This window comes from Gallinula chloropus, assembly GCF_964237585.1.
Source record: "Gallinula chloropus genome assembly, chromosome: 15".
Lineage (NCBI taxonomy): Eukaryota > Metazoa > Chordata > Aves > Gruiformes > Rallidae > Gallinula > Gallinula chloropus.
Window position 1 is genome coordinate 5,767,826 of NC_140100.1, and position 13,622 is coordinate 5,781,447.

The 13,622-nt window shown below is 54.6% G+C and overlaps 1 protein-coding gene across 2 annotated transcripts in view; it reads right to left on the reverse strand.

The window, feature by feature from the left end:
• The window catches only part of MPRIP (myosin phosphatase Rho interacting protein), a 78,138-nt gene that overhangs the window by 46,815 nt on the left and 17,701 nt on the right, over positions 1–13,622 (reverse strand). The gene's annotated exons all lie outside the window — the stretch shown is intronic.

Consider the following 13,622-nt stretch of genomic DNA (forward strand, 5'->3'; position numbering starts at 1 on the left):
CTTTCCCGGAGGCAGCACAGGCGTTCTGAGGCACAGTGCAATGCAGACGGTGCCAGGTGGAAATGCGCTCATAACCTCCACCAAGGATGGGCTCAGGCAGCACTGCACCCCAGGAACACCTTGAAACTGGCCAGAGATCCCCAGCAGAGGAGCTGGCAATGGTGCATGGCTGATCACCCCCAGGAACCAGGAGAACAGGAACAGCCCTCATGTGCCAAAGCTGTGGGGTGGTGGTATAGGAGCAGGGGAGATGGGAGAGGCTCTGCTGCAGGAGACAAGGACACACGAACCCTTTCCCTACCTCTGAGCGCGTGTTCCCATGTTGGGGCTTTCTCAGGGCTGGGGATCCCAGGAGGACAACCAGCAGAACTGGTCCCCAGCCTGGTCCCAGGCTAGTTGAGGACTGCGTGGCTCCGGCAATTGGAAGGGAATAAATGAATGCAAAAGCAGAGAGGTGTAATACAGCAGCGACGCCAAAACAATAACAGGAGTAGGGCTTCAACCAGCCCTTTGAAGAGCAGATGCTTTGATACAGTGTTGAACCCAGCACTGGACCCCAAGGCTGCACTTCAGGATGGAGTACACAACTACTCCACGTCTGGATCTGGTGCCTGCATTTGTCTTTTAACTAGGGGAGGAGGAAGCCCAGCAGGGTGAACCAGTAGACGACACCCTGACAGGTACCATCACAAGCAGCAGTGCCCTTTGGTGGCACCTGCACCCTCCAGCCCCACAAGCAGAGCAGCTCCCCTGCTCGCCGCACGCCGGCACAGGGAAGGCAGCACCCACACCATATGAGCAGCTACAGCTCTCCACGCTGCCAGTATCAGCAGAGAAACCAGAGCCAAGCAACAATTGTGTTGCTGTTTCCCACTGGTATGACAGATTCATATTTACACACACACGTGCACACAGCATCCCCCTCCTTACTACACAAAGCCAAGAGTACATTCTCCTCCTCCTCCTCTCCCTTCCCGGGTGCCCAGGACATGAATCACACCATGCTCTCCACATCCACAATGCCAGCGGCCTCCAAACAAGATGCAGGGACCTTCAAATGGATGCTCCTAGGATGTGGAGCCCAGCAACTGCAGCATCCCCCACCCTAAGACAGTGGAAAGGAGGGAAAGAAAGAATGGGGGACCTCTTACAAGCCTGAAGGAAGAGGAGAAATCCCAGGCAGGGCATTACTGGGGAAAGAGATTTATCTGCAAGAGCCCCTCAGGGGCTGAGACAGGAATACAGAATTCTTTAGATTCAAAGATTTCCAAATGTTCTCCAGGTACCTTCCTCGTAATTTCTAATGCGTGGGCACTGTAGAAGGTGGATCCAAAATACAACAGAGCTTCGCTCAGTAACCACATAAGATGTTTTCTGAGCAGGTAACCCCGCGGTCAAGCTCCTGACGAGCTCTGCCATGGCCTCAGTGGGACACGGCCAATGCCCACGCTGTTCTCCGGGGCTATTACACAACGTGGGTTGATGAAATCTGGAACACAACCTTTAAAGAAAGGCGATGGGGCAGGGGGAGGAGGAAACCAAACAAAAGGGACATTTTACTTTCTGCCAAGAACCAGGAGGGGAAGGAAAAAAAAAAAAAGAAAACCAACCCAACAACCCAACTCCACAACCATTTGTCTATCTCACATGGCAGGATGGTTGCCTTGGCACCAGGGCCCGGCTGTCCCAAGGGGGAGATCGCAGCTCTGCTGCCCTGCTCCACCGTGACGCTGTATGGGAAGGGCTCAGGCTCCGACTGGCTTCGCCCTGGCTCCCAGTGCCACCCCAGAGCAGCAGCGAGCCTGCGGCGCCTGGGGAAGAGACATCCACGCTGCCTCCATAAATGCTTCTTGACAAATGTTAATTCTCTGAGCTAAAATATTCATGAGGGTGGCTGCCGACCAGCGTGCTGCTCATTCGCAGCGCTCGTGTACTCTGCAAAGCCATCCCTGGTGCCAGGGCTCAGCTCATCACAGTGCTGGAGGCAAAATGCAAGGCGGGGATCTTGGCTGGGCTGCAGTGTGGAAGGGAGCAAGACTCCAGGTGCCCCATTGTCATGGGTGCATCAGAGCAACATGGAGACTACACGTCTCGGGCAAGGGCAGCAACGCAGGCTGGACGGGCAGCTCCCAGCACCAGTACAACCAGGACAGGCAGCACCACCTCCACCATTCTCACCCAGAGGCCATCAGCAGGAAAGCACCAGCTCTGTGAAAAATCACAGGCAGCTCCCTTTTCAGCCATGCAAAGCTACTCACAGCCTCTCAAAATCCCAGCTAAAAATGCACCATCCAGGCAATGGGGCTGGCTCTGCTGGTGGGCTCAGACAGGCACCACTGCTTAGCACACTGGTGCTGGTGGGATGGCCACGGTGTGCCCTGAGCTGCCCAGGCAGTGGGCAAGTGGGGCTGGCAGAGCAGCTGGGCTTTAATGAGTGTTTTAGGCTTCCTGCCACCAGGCACGAGGCTATCAATACAGCCACAACGCGACCCGAGCTCTGTGGCGGGCAGATTTTATTACATTTATAGATCAGCTAACAGGCTGAGCATCCTGGATTTATTAAATTAGACAAAGGCTCTTGAAAACGACCTCTGCGGGCTCTGCAAAAGGATGGAATGGAGCAGGCACTCATCAAAGGGGAGCAGAAGGTTGTGCTCCTCCATCCTACACCTCCCTGCAAGCAAAAGCGTCTCCCATCCCTGCCACCCCCACAGCAGCTCTCTGCTCTCCCTGTACCATCCAAGCAGGAGGCAGGTCTCTTTTCTCAGCCACCTGAGCACACTTTTCCCACCTGCAGCCTTCCTGCATCAGCAGCTACTGCTCAGTAAAGCCACCAAGAAACCTCCAGCTTGGACCATGCAGAAGGCAACAGAAAAGCAAGTTTTTACCATGGGCAAGGGAATGCAAAGGAGGTAACAAGCAGCATGTGTCCCCCAGCACCTCCACAGGCACGGCCCGAGCCTCTGTGCGAGAAACAGGGGAAGATGTCCCCAAATCTCACTGCTGCCTCGACCCAGCCAGCCAGCCAGAAGACATCATCTCCTTCTATAGGAGGTGGCACAAGAAGTGCTCTCCAGATAAGGCCCTGGCATGTGCCGGTGTGACTCTGCGCCGGCAACAAACCTGACTCACGGTGCCACCAGCAGCCACCCTGTGCCAGCACAAGGTGGGGACAGGACACCTGCCCCAGTGTGCAGCCAGCGATGCAGGAACACCCTCCTGGCTGGATAAATGCCCTAACACTTCCCCTGGCCCCATCGCACATTTCCCCACCACCAGACCCTGTTTGTTCATCATGGGCACCCACAACCACCGGCTCCTGAGATTTGTTTTGCTGGAGGAATTCTCCACAGCCCCAGGTCACTCACCCCAAGGAACCGGCTCGGGGAGGTGGGCTGGGAGGGTGGGTTAGCAAGCCCTGTGCACACTTGTCCCTGCATGCCGGGCCCCTGTAAAGCGCTTCCAAAGCCTCTACCAGGAGATAAAACAACATCAGCTCCACTTTTGCCAGGGGGAAGGAATTCTCTTCCCTGGGAGCAGTTTGGGGAGGGGGTGAAGCACAGGGGCTGGGCAGGAGAGTTCAGCCAGGGGCCACTTTTAAGCTGAGTCGGTGTTTATGTCCACAGACAGTGAGTCTAAACACTGAGCGAGGTCGTGAGCTGGCCGAGAGCTGCCTGCAGCCTGCCCACCAGCACCGTCCAGCTCCTCTCCCACCCAGGGCCACCTGGTGAGGCATGGGCAGCACCCATCCTGGGGGGTGCCGGAGTAGCAAGTTTTAAGGCCACGCATCCCATCTGCAGCCCCGTCCCCATGAGTGCCCATCTGGGGACCGTGCGCTGGGGCGGAGGGAGCCCAGTCGGGGCTGTGCGGGAGGCTGGAGCCGGCTCGTCTTGGCCTTATATGGCGATTTTCGTGCTGCTCTTGTAGCTCCCAGCTGCTCCCCACCCCAAAGCGGGGTCGGGAGCTGGCAGCCTGCGCCTTGCCTGCCTCCTTCCTGTTAACCTCTTTCCTGCTGAATGGCCTCTGAGGGGTCCGTGCGTGATGGGGACAGCTGTATCCTGCCCCAACACAACCACCCACAACAGGAAACAAGGGTCAGCAAACCCAGTGGTGGTCACGAAGTGGGTGCAACCTCCCTCAGCACTGGGGTCCAACCCTCTGGGTCCTTGGCAGCATCCCCAAATCCACGGAGCCCTTTGTGGGAGCTCGCAGCCATGTACACACATGTTCCGTGTCCAACTCTGCTGGAGGGGATGAGGGACAGAAGATGCAAAGAACCATGACAGGAACAAGAGCAAGGTCCCACCGAGATGGGGGTCAAGGGGCTGCTCTGAGCCACTACCCTGGCTCTTTGGGGACCAAAGCAAAAGCCCAGCATCACACATGCACTTGTTGGCCCTCCCATGCTGAAGGCACCATCTCACAGCTCTGCAAACCCAAGAGCTATTCTTCCCTCTTGCTCTCCAGGATTTAAATGCCTTTAAAATGCAAAATGTCCTCATTCCCTCCTAGAAGGGGGGTGGGAGGAATACATGATAACCGATCCGACCCCATCTGCTTGCAGCTGCCAGCATGGCATCTTCCCCACTCCTCAACAGGCAGGCACAACAGCTACCCAGCTGTATCTGCAGCATTCCTCTGAGTTGTCATGGTAATCTGCCTGATGGCAAAAGCCTGGCGAGACCAGGGACCATAAGAGTGGTGAGGGACCAAAGCCTAGTGCAGGGACCACAGCAGGCGAGTTGCCTGCAGAAGAAAATGCAGTCATTTGGGGGTGGAAAGGAAAGATGGGCTTCATTTGCATCTTGTTACTTGAATTTTAAATTGTACTGTTCCAAATTGGCCTTGTCAACTTTATTCTCCACCCCCTCGGTGTAGGAGATAAGTCCCAGGTGGTCCCTGCACTGCACACTGCCAGGCACACACGTGCAGGCTCTCACCACCACCTCTGTGCCCATCAGCTTGTATGCCCTCCTCCCCCTGTCCCCAGGAGCAAAGGGCTTCACCAAAACATCAGAAACCACATCCCCATAGCAGGACTCACACTGCAGGTCACCCACAGAGACGGTTGTGATGGTGCTGTCAAGTTTGGAGACAACTCAGGAGGTGGGAAGCTTGGACTGAGGCAGGATGATCTCCACCTATGTTGGCCATTCCTGTTCAACTGCAGTTGGATCTGGATTTCTGCTTGCTGGGGGTGAGGTTAACAGCTCGAGCATCCACTTGGGCATCGGCTGTGCTGGAGAGCTGAGGCCAAACCAGGGCAGGCTCTGCCCAACGGCCCAGGCTGGCTCCACTAACCACTCACACCAGGGCTGAGGCTGCTGCACTGGCTCTCCAGAGGCTTTTCACTTTAGAGCCTGCAGTTGGGTAGAAAAACTGGCAGCACCCTTCCTGGGGATCCTTACTGCAGCTCTGAAAAGGCGTGAAAGACATTCAAGTGAAAAGGGCTTGGGAAAAATCTGAGGAAATTAACCCAGGGCAAAGCTCCCTCACTGCTCCAGTTTGGAGCCAGTTTTCTTGCAAAGTGGGAAAATAACTGCAGTCGATGTGGGCTTCATTATTTACAGCACCAAGTGCTGCTGGAATGACTCCCAAGGTCTTCTGTTCAGCACTGCTCCAGTGTAGGGGCAACTCCCACCACAGCCAAGGGACACCCAAGGTGCCACCAGCCTTGCAGCAGAGCACACAGAAACCAGGCACTGGCTGAGATGTATAAAGCCACCTCTCTGCATTTTGCACTCAAAATCAGACTGTACAGAGGAACAGTCTGGGAAGATCCAGACTAGAAATCTGGGAGGACAGAAGACACTGGGGAGAAAGCTGCTGCTTCTCTCTTCTCTGAACCATCGAGGACAGGCACGGCCAAGGAAAGAGACATTCAAGGAAAACTGCAAATTAAATGAATCAAAGCCCTGGAGGGACTGGTCTCCTGGTCTCCAGCCATCCCACAACCCTTCCTGCAAATGCACCTGAGCAGAGGAATCAAAGCAAACACACAGCAACAGACTGAGCCATCAGTACCATCACAGCCCTGTGAAGCTGCCTCTGACAGCCATCGTCTTGAGCTCTGGATAATTTAAGGCCCTGCATTATGCCTGCTCAGGAAGCACAGTGAACTGCACACAGAGGAAAATGAAAAATGGCAAGTGCTTCCCACAACAAAAGAGTAAATAAAATGGCAAGACGTTTCCTGGTGACTCAGTAGAAGACTCAGTAGAAGAAAGAAAAGAAAAACCTTTCAGCTCCACATGAACTAGAGATTTTTGCCTTTTCACCACAACACAGAAACAACAGAAGCAACACCTCACGATGGACTAAGCCAGCAAAGCTCTGCTGAACACTCTCACAAGACGAAGGGTTAGACCCACTCAAGCCAACTCCATCTGCCCAGCTGACCCAACGCTGTACCGCAGGGCTACGGCTGTGGTTTCCCCCTGGTTTGGCTTCTTTTGGGCTCAGCTAAACTGAAAATTTGCTTGAGAGATTTTGCTTTACAGTGGGTAAAGGCAATTTATTTGTGGTCAACGCTCTTCCCACCCCACTGCATGCACACAGGTCACCCCGTGCCTGCCTGCTTTGCCTTCTGCAGGGAAATAGCAGACTCCAGCCTGGCTGCAGCAAAGCAGACACCAGTTATGTCTCACACTGTATCTCCTGTGGGAACCATGCACTGTGGTGCTTCCCCCAAGCCCCCACCTTCACCCCCGAGGACTGTCCCTACAACATCTTGCACCAGTGTTCAACAACTGCCAAGGAGGCAAGGACAACCCTGGGGATGGGCAGCGCCAGATCTGCTGGAGGCTCAGGCAACTCCCACGGGTGCAGATGCTGCAGTGGAAGTTCTTGAATCCGGCCAAATTAGCCTGGAAATCTCATTAGTCCCCAGCGCTGTTCTTACGAGCTTTGCAGAGCTTCCTGCTGGGCTGGGAATACCATGCAGCTGGGCTCTCAGGGTGCTCTCAGGGGGTCTGCAGCTGGAGGTGCAAGGGTCAACCCAAGCACAACAGGTTGGGTTTGCCAACCAAGCAGCAGCCATGTCCTGCACCCTAAGCCTCACCCCTACAGAAAATCCTGTACTTGCTCTGCTGTGTTGCTCCCAGGAGCTTCCAGACAAGCTTGGACTCTGCAGACCTCCCCAAAAGCTGAGGTGGTGGTTGAGGAGTGTTCTCCCATCCCACTGAATGGCACAAAACGGGAGGCCCCGAAAGGCAGTTCCAAGGAGAAAAGCTCCCTACAGGTACACATGGCTGTTGCAGTACAAGGAGACTGCCCAGCAACAACTCGAGCTGGGCTGTGCTGCCACAGGTGAGGTGTGGTGGAGGCACTGACACAGAGAGCAAAGACCCGTCCTGGCTGTGCAGGCACTGCTGGGGTGGAAGGCAAGCAACACCAGGGGGAAAAGTGCTCTGAGTGCATGCCACAGCCAGGGGCAAAGGCTGGGAATAACACCCCAGGAGCTGTCCCCATGTCCCCAGAGATCAGTGTTTTCTCTTGAAACCTGCTGCTCTCATCTGGCTCCAGCACTTGCAGAGGAGTTCAGCGAGAGGAGTGAGTTCACGGCTGTGAGCCACTCCTGGGAGCTCTGCCTGCATCCTCTCCTTCAGGAGCAGCCGTCTGGCCCCAGTGGAGGGGAGCAACGTGGGGCTAGTGCACCCAAGGGGGATGAGCCCGAGGAGGTCCCTCCTGGGATGACAGACTTAACCCCCAGAATCAGTCTGTGAATGGCATTAACTGCCCATGCAAGCCAAACATCCCCTTCCTCCACACATCTGCTCCATCCATAATCCCTGCTGTCCCTCCCCTAATGGGAAAGCAGCCAGGAAAGTGAACCAAACCCCTAATTATATCCCAGTAGCTCCCCAGCGCCCTGGTGATCTGCTGTGACTTTACCGATGCGGCTGCAGCAAGGCTGATGAATTGAGGAGAAAAGGGCCAAGACTGGGTGTGCTCCAAAACCCATCCTTTCTCCCCAGCCACAGCATCACAACGGGTGGAAATCCCATAAAAGCTCAGGGTGCTGTTGGGAGACATCTAAAACCAACTGTGCTCCTGTCCCCTTCACCTCTCCCCATGGACCCTGTCATCTCCAGGAGTGGAAACACTGCAAGGGGACCAAAAAGAGAGCAGTGACAACTGTGGGCTGCAGGAGAGCATCCCAGGCCCTCGCCGCAGGTCCCCAGGGCACTGCTTGGCCATAAAATCATGGAGAGCCACAACACCCATGGCACTTGGTGTGCAAGAGCTGGGACCCCTGGGATCACAACTCCACAGCCCCCCAGCGAGGCATGCAATGGCAATGGAGACATTGCATGGCCCTGGGGTGCAAGCCAGAAAAACATGGGGAAAAATCCTTCCTGGTAGGTGAGAGCCTACCTCAGCTCTCCACAGACCCCAGGGCAGTATAATCCCTGCACATAGCACCTCTGCTCCAGAGACCTGCTCACCCCTAAAAGCAGAAGAGGTCACAGAGGAGCTGTGCTGCCCGTGGTGGGTGGCAGCGTGCAAGCCCTGTTAACTCACACAGACAAACCAGCTCCTGGGTCCCGCGGGAAGGGGGTGAAGGGTAACGTTAAGCTGCTGTGCACGTGATTTTCCTATGGTAATTTTAACTTCCAGCCAGACTCACTGCCTGCTTTATCTCCTTGCCTACTTGCAGTCAGGCTTCAGTGACTGCAGGGAAGCGTCTCTTCCACAGCTTGGAAGGGACAAGGCAAAATAAAAAGGTCTTACAAAAATACCTACCAGCAAAAGCACATCCACATGCCATTACTTGGTCTGGCATGAGGAGCAAATTTTCTTCTTCCTACTTTATCTATCTTGCAGCCCACGACAACTCAACGAGCAAGACCAGCAATAAAACCTGCCTGGGAATTCTCATTTTTCACCAGGAATGCCTCAAAACAGCATGGACAAAAGGTAGCAGACCCCTATGAAAACCCTGCATTCAGTTTCCCTGAGAAAAGCCGTTTACAAAAACCTTCCCGGAGACCTCGGCTTGTCTCCATGCAAGTTTTAACCTGACAGTGTCCCTTTTACAGACTCCAAACCTGATGAATAATACATGTCTGGGATAAACCAGAAATATAATATTCACTAATGCTTACTGTAGCAGAGAAACAAGGGCTGTAAATAAGTAATTTATTAACCCCAAACCGTGTTGCTGCTTGAACAGAGGGCACACCTCGGCTTTTGGCCCCAAAGAACACCAGCAGAAAGTCTGCTCTTGAGCTGTGTGCAGCAAGAGCACACCAAGGGCTGGCTGAGACCCTTCGCTCTCATCACACCTCCAGCACAAACACACATTGTCCCACACTCAGGGAGATGCCAACGGATGGATGGAAACCCTCCCTGAGAGCAGGGAGCTACCACCTTCCTTCCTCCTCCTCCTCCTCCTCCTCCTCAGGGGCCACAGCCGCCTCTTCTCCGCCGGGAGGAGCGCAGCGCTGGGAAGCCCACAACCCTGAGCTCGCCCACGGCTCCAGCCCTTTTTCTCAGGCATTCCAAAATTTGGCCTGAGCCTCTTTCTTGCAGCACCACCCCCCACGGCTGGACGCCTGCCTAATTGCGTATTTATTTATTTCTGCATTTTCCCAGCTCCCCACACACACTGGTGCAGGGTGGGGGGAAGCTGAAGCCGAGTCCCAGGCAGACCCAAGGAATAAAAAACCCCAAGGGGCAGAGCAGCCCCCCTCATATCCCCCCCCGTCCCCACTCATTCCCTGGAAGCCAGGAGGAAGCCGGGAAGTGGAGGACTGGCCAGGAAGGGAGTGGGAATGGGGGGCAGGAAGGGGGGATGCCGGCGGCATCACCCACCTCCTTTGCTTGGGGAAATTAAAAATAGCTGCATCCAAAGAGTGGCTGCAAAGCACCACAAAGAGCGTGTTGAGCAGAGGCAGCTGCAAGCTATTTGCTGCCCCCGGTAATCAGCATCTCGGCTTGCAAAGCCCCCCCACCCCACCCCCCGGCCCCTTCCTTCCCTGCCAGAAGCCGCCGCTGCCTTTCTCCAACCCAGATACGTCATGTCAACAATCAATGAATACAGGATCTCTGCTGGGGAAAAAAAAAAGGGGGGAAACACTTTGATTTTTGGAGCAACTTGGTTGCCTTGTTCGATTGGGTGTTCTCATCCTCCTTGCCGAGCTGTCACCAAGGGGTTTTGCAGCACTGAATCCCACCAGGATTCCCAATGCCACCCAGCAGATGGGATAGGAAAAGGGATGTGCCAGTGGGATGCCGCTTCTTCCAGGGACTCCTTTACACAAGGGAAAAGGGGTGCTAGTGCACAGCATCACCCCACCCACACCCCACAGCCCACTGGGGCCTGGCCTCAGCCAGTGGCCTGTGACAGAGTTAAAACCAACCCCATCCCCACACACTGCTGGCAGGTATGGGGGCCAGGCTGAAGGAAACTCGTTTCACACCCCCTCCTCAGCACCCAGCAACAACAAGGCAGAGAAAACATGGTTCTGTTTGGTTATTGGGCAAGTTGATCGTTCATGTCCCTGCTGACAGGCATGGCCACCCAGGGATGGGGGGATACTCGGGAGTCCAGCGCTGCAGAGGACTTGGATCAGGCATCCACCGACAGCATCCCACCGCTGCAACCCCTCCCTCAGCTGCTAACAGGGACTACAGCAGAGCTCCCACTGCCTTCGTTTCAACTGCTGCACCAGAAAGGAAAAGGGGGGCAGGGGGGAAGGGAAAACAAGAAAAAGCAACTGGAGCAACTGCCTGTAGTAAATACCAGTGCTACCATCTGTCACTCCCTGCTATGGTACTCAGGGCTGTTGCTGGAGTGCTGTTTTGTTAGACATTTACGGCGTGGTGGGATGCAGAGGAAAGGCAGGGCCAAGGCCACCATGCAAGGCAGAGGGTGGGAACACCAGCCAGTGCCCAAAGGGCTCACGTGAGGGTAATCATATGCTCAGCAATTAGCTGTGTCATTTCACTCCCAGCTCTGACACACTGGCTGGTAAATGCCATGAGAGGCGGGTTTGATTTCTGCATTGACGTTTTACAGCACATCAGGACTTTTCTTTCCCTGAGAGCCTGCGGCCAGGCTGGAGGCCAGGGGTACACAGCCCACGTTCCCAGAAGTCACAAAGGAGAAACTCCAGCTGCTGAGACTGCCTGTATCACTCTGCCTCCTGTAAACTGGATGAATCCAATTTAAAATCCAGCTCATTTCCCTCCCTGTTCTCGCACACGTCCTCTACACAAACATCTTTGCTACGTCTCAAGAGATAGAGTAAGCAAAAAGCAGACAGGACAGAGCCACTTGAACCTGTTCTTGTTGCTCCACGTAAGAGCAATTCCAGCTTTGCAGCTCGCCCCAGAGAAGACAATAGGGGCTGTGTTGTTTCCAGGAAGGAAGCACCTGGTCCAGGTCATCAAAGCTGTTCGTTCATTAGGAGGTCGCTGGCTGTATCAAGCTCTCCCAACTCTGCTTTCACCCTCTCACCTTTTAACTCTCAAACCTCCCACCATGGACTGCTTCACATCAGGACCTCTCCCAAGTGGGTCCTGCAGGCACCGAACACCCTTCTCAGGTGGCTTGGATGTGGACACCAGCATCCTCCATCCACGCTTGAGAAGACACGAACAGCAAGAGTCGGCTTGATCCACCTACAGTCACAGTAAACCCAGGCACTTTTGGGGCCCCAGTGATGGTCCCTGGCCATGAACCCAGGTGTCAGGGCTGGGTTTGGAGCCATGGCTGGAGGACTGCTTCCCTGTTCTCTCAGCCCCCACAAACCACCCTTCTGCAGTCACACAAACCACGCTTCCCCTACCATGACAAACAACTAAGGATACGCTTTGAGCCCTCTTCCCTGCACCCTCACTTCAAGTGTCCTTCTCCTGCCCAGCTGTCCTGGAGGAGAAACAATCACTGCTCTCCAATTACTCACAGTATTTCCTTATTTCTACTGCATCATCTTTGAGATATATGTGAAACCTCCCCACAGATCATCTTCCACCACGCCCCTCATCAAACCAGTTATTTCCCCAGCTCTGCTGCCCATCAGTCCTGTCCCAGCTGCCTCACATCCTGCATGATTTTCCCTCCATAGCATGACCATGAATCCAGGAGCTCCTGGACACAGTAATTTCCCCCTTTCATGGCATAAACTGGTGGGACTGGCAGGGCACTATCACATTTACCAAGGTGACAGATCACCTCTGGACTGTGACAAGATGTGGCCATGCAATGGGTGGCTTTCCCCCTCCATCAGGGTTGAACCTAAAACCAGAGGAACTTAAAACCAAAGGAATGTAAAGCCAAAGTCCCCCTGCTGCAAGACCAACTCAGACCTGTGCCCTGGAAAAAATCTGGGGTGTGGGTCCCTGTCACTGTGCAAGCCTCACACAGCTGCTCCCCTCAATCCCTTTTCTGTTTCAGCTTCATTTAAATTTGAAACACGCTTTGACTCAAGCCAAAAAGCTTTTTATGCTCAACAGAAACTGAAAGTCTTGAAGATCTGGCAAACAGAGGCATGGGCAAAATTGTGTCCGTGGGGGGAAACACCAGGGACAAGAGGAAGGTGGGGGGTGTCCCATAAATCCTGGTGCTCCCACGGAGGAGGGGGCAGGGAGTACTTGGAAACACTTAAATGGTGAAACTTGTGGAAAAGGTAAGGCCAGAGAGGCCAGGATGTTTAAGGTTCATTTTTAATCCCTGCCAATGAATTTCCAGCCTGGGCCAAGACTGAAGTAAACTGCTTTGATCTGAAAAGGAGAAGAAAAACACCCGCACGGATTCCTGGCTTCTTAAAACAATGTAGATGACAGAGGAGGGAACCAGGATGAAAATGAACGCGGCGCAGCTCTGCCCGCGGTGACGCTTGAAACTGCCCCTTTCTGCCAAGTAAAGGCTGGGGGGAAGGGGCTGATGGGGAAACAACAATTACACACATCCCCACATCACAGCATCATGGGGCACGCATCCCTCCCTCTCTCTGATTCCCCACCAGCAGCCACTGATGCTCGCACCCGTGCTCCTTTTTCACCCATTTAGGAATTCCTCAGGTTTCCACATCCAGGAGCGGGACCTGGGGTCACACAGGGCTCCAGATGTGACCCTGCAGCCCCCTGCACGGTGCCAGACCTCCCACCTCCAAACTAGCCTCTCTCCTCCTATTTATACTCATGGCCCAGGGGTCCTGGTGCTCCCCTAACTGTTGCCAGATGCTGGGCTGGCTTCACTCTTCATCCAGCCCTGGTCCCATCAGCTCCCTCCTGACCTCCCTCTCAGCCATCATGGGCTGCAGCAGGGGTGTGGGCTCCATTGTACTGAGGTTAATGCTATTACACCCTGCCCAAGTTCCTGCCACAGGAGCAGGACTATGAGGCTGTGAGCCCAGGAAGGGTCTGCAAGGCCATCACAGAGGATGCAACCACCCAACTCCACACACATGAGGGAACTCTGGCACGGAGGCAGCTGACTACTGGTTTAAGCATCCTCTTAGGCCTCCTTCCCAAACAGCAGTCTTGATGCTCCACTCCCCCATTTCAGAAAGCAACTTCACTCCAGCAAATAAGGGGCAGGGCTCAGAGCCCATCTTCACACTTCACTCCACCATGCTGGAAGACACCAGACATGGAGCAAGGCCAGTTTGTTG